The following is a 10,464-nucleotide window of genomic DNA, read 5'->3' as shown; positions in this document are numbered from 1 at the left end:
TCTTCACATCAAGTATCAATGCTATCTCCTCTTTACACAGGGAAGATAGGGACAGGCAGCTTAGACATTGGCTACCTAAAATGAGGATGTGATAAAGGCATGAAGTGACTGGCTTACAAAGTTTCAAGAGGGAGCTTAAGAGTGTGTCGTGGAAGATAGTGTCCTCACTCTATCTTCCCCAGAAACTAGACAAGTTTTCATCTTGTCTAGATGGATCTGGTAAAAAGAGATGGAGATAAGATTCATATGATTCAATAGTGAGTAATTGTTATCATGACTAATTGCGACTGCCACAATTGTAAAGGTAGAAGTTTTGTAATAAAAACCAGGGAGTAGTTAATCTTACAGTCCAGAAACAGAGGACCCTAGGACCATCAAGGGAGAAGAGCACAAGTGGAATTTGGGCCCCTATCCAGAGAAGCAGCAATACCAGAGATGGAGGCAGAGACAGGGACATGGAGAGAGGGGGCAGCTGAGGACTCTAGATTCATGGAAAGAGAGGATTGAGAGCTGGAAACCAGGAGGCAGGCTTGCACAATGTGCCTTTTGTTGGTTTAAATTATTATTTATTCCCGAGTGTTTAAAAAAAAAAAAAGTGCTAAAATGAATAGAAATACTGTTAACTGGTGGTACATGGAGATTATAATTATTGTAATGATACAAAATATATTATTTGTTAAATGTAAAACTGATCATCTGTCCTGTGAACTTACACTCAATTTTCAATAAAAACTTTAAAAGCAAAAAAAACTAAACAAAAAACTAGAGGTACTCAGTCATCTCTGCCAAGAAATTTGGAAGACAACTATCTGTCCAACTGATTGGAAGGGATCCATAGTTGTGGCCTTTCCAAACAGAGATGACCCAATGGAATGCAGAAATCATTGGACAAAGTCATTAATATTGCAAGCAAGTAAAATTTTGATAAGATAATTTTTAAAAGACAGAAAGTACATAAACAGGCCTGCCAGAGGTCCAGGCCAGATTCAGAAGAGGACATGAAATGAAGGATATCATTACTAATGCCAGATGACCTTGGCTGATCACAGAGAATTCCAGAAACTTGTTTACCTGTGCTTTATTGACTATGCAAAGGTTTTCAATTGTGTGACTCATGACAAGCAATGGACAATGTTGTGGAGAATGAGTATTCCAGAACACTTAATTGTACATAGACCAAGAGGCAATTGTTCAAACAAAACAAAGGGACACTGAATGGTTTAAAATTAGCAAACTTTACACTATGGTTATATTCTTTCATCATGCTTGTTCATTGTGTGTGCCAAACAAATCATTTGAGAAACTGGATTAAATGAAGAAGAAAGTGGCATCAGGATTGGAGGAAGGCTCATTAACAACCTGGGATATGCAGATGATACTAAAAGTGAAGAGAACTTAAAATGCTTACTGATAAAAATCAAAGACCACAACATTTGGTATGGGTTGAACCTCAATGTAAAAAACACAAAAAATACTAACCACTGGACTAATATACAAACCAATCTGTGTTGGAAGAAGGGCAGCCAGAATACTCCTTAGAAGCCAGCATTGCCAGTCATATCAGGAGGGACCATTTCCTGGAGAAGCGTATCATGCTTGGTAACGTGGAATATCAATGAAAAAGAAGAAGATTCTCAACAAGATGGATTGGCACAGTGGCAGCAGTGGACTCAAGTGTAGCAATGATTGTGAGATTGGTGCAGGAATAGGCAGTGTTTCATTATGTTGTGCTGTGAGTCAGTACTGACTTGATGGCACTTAACAACAAGTGACAGCATGAGAATCACATACAAATAAGTCTAGTGTCATTGATACTTGTTCCTTACTAGGTATAATCAACATAATGTCATTGACATAATGCACTAGTGTGATGTTTGTGGAGAGAAAAGGTGGTCAAGATCCTTGTGTTAAATTATGATATAGGGCTGGAGAGTTGATCTATCTTCAATATATGGCAGTGCATGTATATTGCTGGCCCTATCAACTGAAGGCAAACTGCTTCTGGTAAAACAAGTGTGGAGAGAAAAGGCGTTAGCCAGATCAGTAGCTACAGATCAGGTGTCAGGATTTGGATTAATTTGTTTTAGCAATGCAAATAAATCTGGAACAACAGCTGCCATTGGAGTGACTACCTGGCTGAATTTATAATCCCTTTTTATTCTCCAAGATCCATTTGTTTCTGTTTTTGTTTTGTTTTGTTTGCACAGGCAAATTAGGCAAGTTGAATAGGAATGTGGTGGGGATCATCACTCCAACATACTTCAAGTCTTTGATAGTAGCACTCACCTCTGCAACCTTTAGGAACGTGGTATTGCTTTTGGTTTACTATTTTCCTTGGTAGCAGCAGTTTTAATGGCTTCCACTTGGCTTTTCCTACCATAATAGCTCTTACACCTCATGCAAATCATCCAATATGGGGGTTCTGCCAATTGTTGAGTATGTTTATTCGAATTACATATTCTGCAACTGGGGGAATCACTAAAGAATGGCCTTAGGGACCCACTGGACCCACTTTGAGACAGACCTGTGTTAAGAGTCCATGAATAGTCTGATCTTCAGACAAAATATTTTACCCAATGATGGTGGTAGTTTGCATATTTCTATTGTTACCCTTATGTCATGGATTGTTGTTGTTATGTGCCATGGAGTCGGTTCTGACCCATAGCGACCCTGTACAGGGTTTCCAAGGCTGTAAATCTTTACAGGAGCAGAAAGCCTCACCCTTCTCCCGCAGAACAGCTGGTAGTTTCGAACTGCTGACCCTGAGGTTAGCAGCCCAATTCATAATGACTACACTACCAGAGCTCCTTATATGTCATGGATTAGCAGTGCCTTAATTAATATGGAAGGGACAGGTTTAAGTACCTTTAGAACTAGTCTTTGAAAATCAATTATTACAATTTTTTTTTTCCTCTAGAAGTACTCTTGGTACCAAATGTCTTAGGCTAGGTTCTATATAGAAGCATAGCCAGTGAAGCATAAAAATATACAGAGAAAGATTTATTTCAAGGAAATTTATCACACAGTTGTGGAAGCTGCAAGTCTCAAACCCATGTGTCAGGCATCAGGCTGGAAGCATCTCCTGACAGGTATAATTTCAGGGGCTGACAAACTCCTTATTGGCAGGTCAGACAACTCACAGGCAGTGAATCTCAAAATCTGCAGGTCAGACAGCAGACTGTTGGCTCACAGCTCAAGAATCAGAGGTCAGAAGATGATGGCAAATTGGATGCATGATACAGAGAGAACTAGATTTGCCTAAACATCTGTTGGATGTAGGCCACATCCCCCAAAGAATGTCCCCTTTCAACTGATTGGCTGCTCACATCAGATCACAGAATGGAGGAGGATAACATAATGTCTGTCAAAACATTGAGAATCATGGCCTGCCCAAGATGGCACATAATTTTAACCATTACAAGGGATATAAATGTTAGTGGTAACTCATCTGTAGTCTTACCTAAGATGAAACTCACTTTTGTAAGGCTAACTGGAAAACAAAATCATCAAAATATTTCTCAGCTAAAGGTAATTTGGAGATGGAATTATGTAGATAATTATATGAGCATGCATACACTCATAACCTCTTTATACTCAAGGATCATTCATTTGGTACTCTGTAAAATCCACTTCTTAAAAATGCTTGCATGCTATTTTCCCCAAGATTCTCATTTCTTGTAATAAACATTTCATCAGAAAATATATTTTCTGGTGATTTTTTAAAACAAATGAGTGGAACAGAAATCTAAAAAAAATTCATGACACAAATATAGAGGACTGAACCCCATCTTTCCCCTTGGTTTTCAAACAGTATTGTAAATAATCCAGGATTTATCAGTCATTTTACAACTCCCTAGGGGAACGTATTTCTAGCTTTTGAGGGAAAGTAACCCTATTTATTCATAATTCAGCCCATTGAATGCCAAATTCAGAGCAGATTAGCTATTCTTCTCCTAGTAGGGAAGTCCTGGTATGGCACTGTAGGATAAGTAATGGATTGCTAACTTCAAGGCTGGTGGTTCAAATCCACCAGCCAATTTTCAGAAACCCTATAGGTAGCTCTGAGTCAGAACCGACTTGATGGCACTTAACAGGTGAACATAACTCTCTATGTTCCTAAGAAGAATTTAGTTTTTCCAGCTATTATTTCTCTTCTAACATAAAATCGTGATTTAGAGATGCTGATAACTGTTGGTAAATGAGGAATTTTTTTTTTTTTTTTGTATCTATTTACATTTCTTCAGAGAAGGGATCCTTTACTCTCCATGACACCGGGGGACATATAGGAGCAATAATTTCTGCTTCTACTTCACTCTTCCTTAAATGGCATCTACCATTAGGAGAAAATCTTTTGCCATAAAGTCAATTCAACCTCATGTGTTGCAGAGTAGACCTGTGCTTCATAGGGTTTTCAGTGGTCATGACCTTTATGAAAGTAGGTTGCCAGGCCTTTCTTCTGGGGAGCCTCTGGGTTGATTCAAAATGGTAACCTTTCGGTTAGTAACTGAGCACTTAATCATTTGTACCACCCAGTGACTCCTTTGTTGTTGTTGTTGTGTGCCGCTGAGTCAGTTCCAACCCTCTATAGAGTTTCTCAGGAGGGACTGGTGGTTCTCAACCACCAATCTTGCAGTTAGCAGTCTAGTGCTTATTCTAAAGCACTACAACATAACTCCCCCTACTAGGAGAGAAATAGCTACTTTGCTCAGAGTTTGGCATTCATTGGGCCACATTATAAGTAAGTGGGGTTACTGTCCCTTCAAAGCTAGAAATACATTCCACTGTATGTTTATAACTGCCCAACTCAAGAAGCAGTAAGAAAGGAGTTACGGATTGGTAGGTGATCTAGTCCTTGTGCATGTCTATAGCCCAGAGACTTGGAGACAGAGAATGGCATGTAGGCACCAATCCCAACATAAAGACAGTATCTTCCAGACTGTAGATTTCAAATAATAATAATAATAATCTGAATGGATATTTTCTTCATTGTTGCTCTTCCTTTATTATAAGGGACAGGCCATGAACCACAATATTCTTCTGGAATACTTAGACAATTGTTCAAGCAGTTTGGTCTCACATTACACAGTGAAAGTTTTGACCAAAAGAGAACAACAAAAAAGTAGACATATTATGAATAATAAAATTCTTATATAATATTTCGAACAAACACTTTGTTCCAAGATGAAATTATTTTCATATGAAAGAGTCAGACATTGTCTGGACAGTTTGCTGTTCCTTTGCCTTTCCTCTCAGCAAAAGTCCAACTTAATTGTTGTTAAGAGCCGTCAAGTCAGTTCTAACTCATAGTGACCCTATATAGGGTTTCCGAGGAGCAGCTGGGGGTTTGATATGTCAACCTAGTGGTTTACAGTGCAGTGCTGATCCTACAGAACCACACCAGGAGGCTGACTAAGTAACTAGATACTATATATTTTTCTAGTGGCTATTTGCTTACATTTCATTTGTGATTATTAATGAATAGCAGAATATTTCTATGCATTTATCTTTCAGATATGTAATTATTTTCTCTATTTCATTTGTTTGTTGACATCCCATTCATCTGTTTATGCCTCTTTAAAGATTAGCATCTTTCAATGACTTCTCATGTCTTTTAAACTAAAATCAAAACTCCTTAACTTAGGTATTTTAGCCCTTCATGATTTGGTTTGCTAAATATTTTCCCACATCTATCTACAGGCAGTATTTTAAATTAGCTTCAGATGACACCATCTGCATCAAAGATGCCATCTGTCCATGTCCTTTCTCAGATATACTTGTTTAATCCATTTTTCCAAGGTGTACTTCCCCAGAACTCCATGTCTTTGGCTCTGGTACTGGACATGGTCTCTATTTCTGGCCCTATTATTATTTTTTAGGGACTGGTTTATAAGCCTTGTCCCACTATTTAACCCCCAGCATTTTTACTTGAAAATTTCCCTTATTTTCAACAATCTTCTCCACTGTGAAGCTCACAGTGTCTATCTTATGCCTGTCCCTGACTTGCTGCAAAGGAAGGAGATTAGATGCAAGGGTTTTGTTGTTGTTGTTTATTTAAAAGTGAAGTCTTTGGAATATCTTTAATGGTTTGTATCACCATCTCATGCACGGCTCTCTAGTACAAGAAGATCTACCAAAGGGAATGAATATTTGGGTCTATCCTCTCTCCAGGCTATCTCTTTCCTGGACAGAGCTGGAGATCCATGCAACAGAATCTGTTCATTAGTCCCCTTCTACTGTTGCTGATGGAGGCCTGGTATGGCACTGTGGGTTAATACGCCAGACTGCAAAGCTGTTTGAACTGCAAGGTCAGTGGTTTAAGCTCACCCAGCTGCTCCTCGGAAACCCTATACAGGGTTGCTATGGGTCGGAATCGACTCGATGGCACTTAATAACAACAACAATAACTATTGCTGACAACTTCCTGATGTTGACACCTATATTTTATATCACACAAGTTACAATACAACTGATGGGGCTGCATTTTTAGACATGATAAAGTAGATCCTCTCCTATAGTCATTCTCTGGTTACATCAGTTGGATGGATGAGGGAACATTCATTTCTGGGAAGTCCTCAATTGTCTATTTCTAGATTACTTCTGCATATAGCGTTGTTGTGTCATTTAATTCCCAAAGAACATCCAGACAATAAGTGCTAGGCATTCTTATTGTCATCTTAGGTGTCCACTATGCAGAGATGATAAAATGCTTCTTAGAATCAATATTTACCATTCTTGTGATTCTGCAGTAGTAGCTAGACAGTACTGAAAACTAGCACACTATTATTTAATTTGAAAACAGGAAAAATAGGTAGTTTTGTTTGAGGAATATGCTCAGTGGATAAACTAGCTTCTGCTGCTTTGGATAATTTTGTGGCTTTAAATAAAACTGCCAACATTTGTTCTCAGCTTGCTCCCTCCAACTGCTCCTGCCTTGGCTCTATCCTGTAATTGTTGAAAAGGGGCTTCATACATAAGTGTCGTGTAATGGCATTGGTATGTGTTTGGGGACTCTAGGATATTTTTTCTTACTTTCTCATCATATTTCATTGTGTACTTTGATTTTTAGAAAAGCAATGACCAAAGCCAGGTAGCTCCCCGAGGTAGCTTTGATTATTCCAGACTTGGCAAAGTTTGTGGCAAAATCTCAGTTTAAGAACCAAGAGATGAGCTCACAGAATTGGCTAGCAGGTGGCTCTGGAGTTGGTGTGGGATAACAATGGAGATGTAGATGACAGTTTGTGGAAGGAGTAGGGTGGTCAACATGAGGAGGAATGACTCAGTTCTGGAAAAGTGGAAGCCATAAATAAGCACATGCCTTTTCCACTGACTTTCTGACTTTCTAACACCGACTTTCTGGAGCTTATGAAATCATGTTGAATGAAAAGCAAAATTAAATCTATTAAAGTACCAAAATCACAAACAATTTCCAGTCACAAATAGGTCAATTTGAGCCAGTTAGCTTATCCTTACACAGTTTTCTCTAGCTCTAACTGGCTGCTTATTTTTCTCAACTCTTTAAAAGAGGCGCAATAACTTTTCTGAAAAAGGGAGGACTAGGAGAAAAACAAAAAACAAAAATCAAAAACCCCAACTTTGTTCACTAAGTAATTGCTTATGAATTTTTTCTCAAACACTTCAGTCAGAGCAAAGACCAGTCTGTTGACTAAACACTTCTGTCTTTATTTTTGGTAGGCTAATGGATCATGGTTTGTTTTGTTTTGTTTTGTTTTCTGAGTGTTAATAGGATCCTGGAAAGGAAGTATATATTTTTATTTGCCTTTTTTTTTTTCCTATCTATAGTCTTCCTATAGAGGAATTCTTAAAAGTCAAAAATGCTTATTTCATCTTAGAAGTATATTTAGACTTGCTATGGTGTTATTTAATAGTAGTGCCAGTAAAACTAAATGCAGGCCAAATGCTTACCAGTATCATTGCTAAACAGAGCAACACATTACTAGGCTCTCCTTTCCTGGCTAAGACCTAAGCATTTTCACCCAGCATCTAACACATTGCCTTTGGCACATAGATGGGGAGACTGAAATCTGAGCATAATTGACTCTTAGTCTTTGAGTTTCATTTTCTTGGCTCTGTCCCATAGGCACCCCACTCTCCTCAACTGCCCCTCCATCACTCTCTGCTAAACATCACACCATCATCCCCTTCTTTACATATTAGATTTTCTGTAAAGTCACACTTTCCATCTTAACAGCCAGGGTATACAAATAGTTTCCAATTGACACCAATCTTAGAAAGACTTCTCCTTGTTTCTTTTTTTAAGAACCTGATGGAAGGAATAAAGGTTTCAAAGATTGAAGCTGTAGACTTTTAAGATTTGTGCAGGATAACATTTCATATCCTTCTCAGCTGTGTAGCTACCACTACGTTGCTAGTGGCTGACTTTTTTATACACCCTATTTGAAAGCTTCTGGGACTTATATAAGGAGTGTAGTGATTATAAATAGGGTTGCTAGCCTCAAGGTCAGCAGTTCAAAACTACTAGCTATTCGATGAGAGAAAGATGAGGCTTTCTGCTCCTGCAAAGATTTACAGCCTTGGAAACCCTACACAAAGTCACTATAAATCGCAATTAACTCCACAGCATAGCACCATCACCACCACTGGTGGTACTGTAGCATAAGTACTGGATTGCTAACCACAAGGTCAGTGGTTTGAACCCACAAGCAGTATGGAGGAGAAAGATGAGACGACCTGCTCCAGTAAAAATGTACAATCTTGGAAACACTATTTAGGATCAATAGGCTTGATGGTTGTAGGGTTTGTGTGTGTGTGTGTGTGTGTGTGTGTTATGAGAAGGATTGTGTGACTTTTATAAGGAACCCTGGTAGTATGTGGTGAGTTAAGTGTTGGGCTGCTAACCACAAGGTCAGTTGTTTAAACTCACCAGCAGCTCTAGAGGAGAAAAATGAGACTACCTGCTCACATAGATTTTCAATTTCAGAAGCCTAAAGAAGTCGTTCTACTTTGTCCTCTCGGATCACTGTGAATTGGAATTAACTCAATGGCAGTTGGGGATGTATATACAGCACCTGAAATTACCAAAGAACTGAACTTGATGTGAATACTTGGGGGTTTAAATTGTTATAAGGCGATTTCTTAGACTATAGTAAACGTCAAGATTAAACATTCCCCCACCCCCACTGGTCTCCAAGTCCATTCGATCAAAATGTTGATGGAACATTTTCATCAGAGAAGGATATGGAATATGGGACCTGGAATATATTTGGGGCTGGAGTCAAATATATTTTGACTAATGGTGTGGTTCAAGATTCTACTCAGAAACCTGAAAAGTGTACTTCACTTGTGTATCCTTTAAGGAAGCATTGAAACATGTCATAGAAAAAAGTCAATTAGAAGGGAAACAAAATCACCAAGTACCATGGAATATATAATAAGCAGGATTTGCAATGTCTTGTAGTGTCTGTAAACTCCCCAATTACTGAGTGATCCATAGGAATTATTATCTCTCCCTTCAGCTACAATCTCTTGAGGATAAATTCTCATATACTGGGACTAATTAAAAACCCATTGCCACCTAGTTGATTCTAACTCATAGGAATTCTACAATGTAGATTAAAACTACTACTTAGGGTTTCTGAGACTGTAAATCTACTTGGAAACATATAACTTCATCTTTCTTTCTCAGATCAGGTGATGGGATTGAACTGCCAGCCTTGTGGTTAGTAGCCCAACACTTAATACATTATGCCATCAAGGCTCCTTGGGACCAATTAGATCATGACTCTAGTACTTCATCTCCTTTGATAGAGTTCTTCTGATATGACATTTCCTATTGGACTTTCTGATAATGCCAGCTCTACTGCAAACATCTCTGTCAGGGTACCACTAACAGTGCTTTCTTCCAAGTAGGACAAATTCTACATCATCAGAATACTGAACCTACCCCCATGGGTAATTTCAGCCTGCAGTTTCCTTGTTTCCCTGTTTCTTCTGTTAGCAATTCAATTCTTATTTTGTGTTGCCTTGATACATAGTATAGGAACTGAGATCAGTGCTTCTCTATATTCTTTTGGTATGCAACCTCTATAAGCTAAAGGTTAAGTATTGAGTTGCATTATTGAAGAACTGCATGAGCAAAAAGTTGAATGATATAGGAAGCAACAAAATAAGGCAGAAGGAGCACACAGTCATTGTGATAAAAATAATTAACATTTGACTATCTCAGGAGACAACTCACAAGGATTTGAACCAGTTCATTTCAGTTTGACCCCCTGCTGAGAATTTGCAATTCCACCCCAAATATACTGAATCAAAATCTATATTTCAACAAGACTCCCAGGTGATTCCTATTTATACATAAGAATTGGACTTGGTATTGGGAGTCCAGTAGCATATGATCAAGAACTGCTGGTACTGAAGGAAGAAGTGCAAGCTTCACTGAAGGCATTGGTGAAAACCAAGCATTGATAGAATATCAGTTGAGAT

The sequence above is a fragment of the Chrysochloris asiatica genome, unplaced genomic scaffold (assembly GCF_000296735.1).
Source record: "Chrysochloris asiatica unplaced genomic scaffold, ChrAsi1.0 scaffold00042, whole genome shotgun sequence".
In the NCBI taxonomy this organism is placed as follows: Eukaryota; Metazoa; Chordata; class Mammalia; order Afrosoricida; family Chrysochloridae; genus Chrysochloris; species Chrysochloris asiatica.
Note: the sequence above shows the minus strand (reverse complement) of the source record.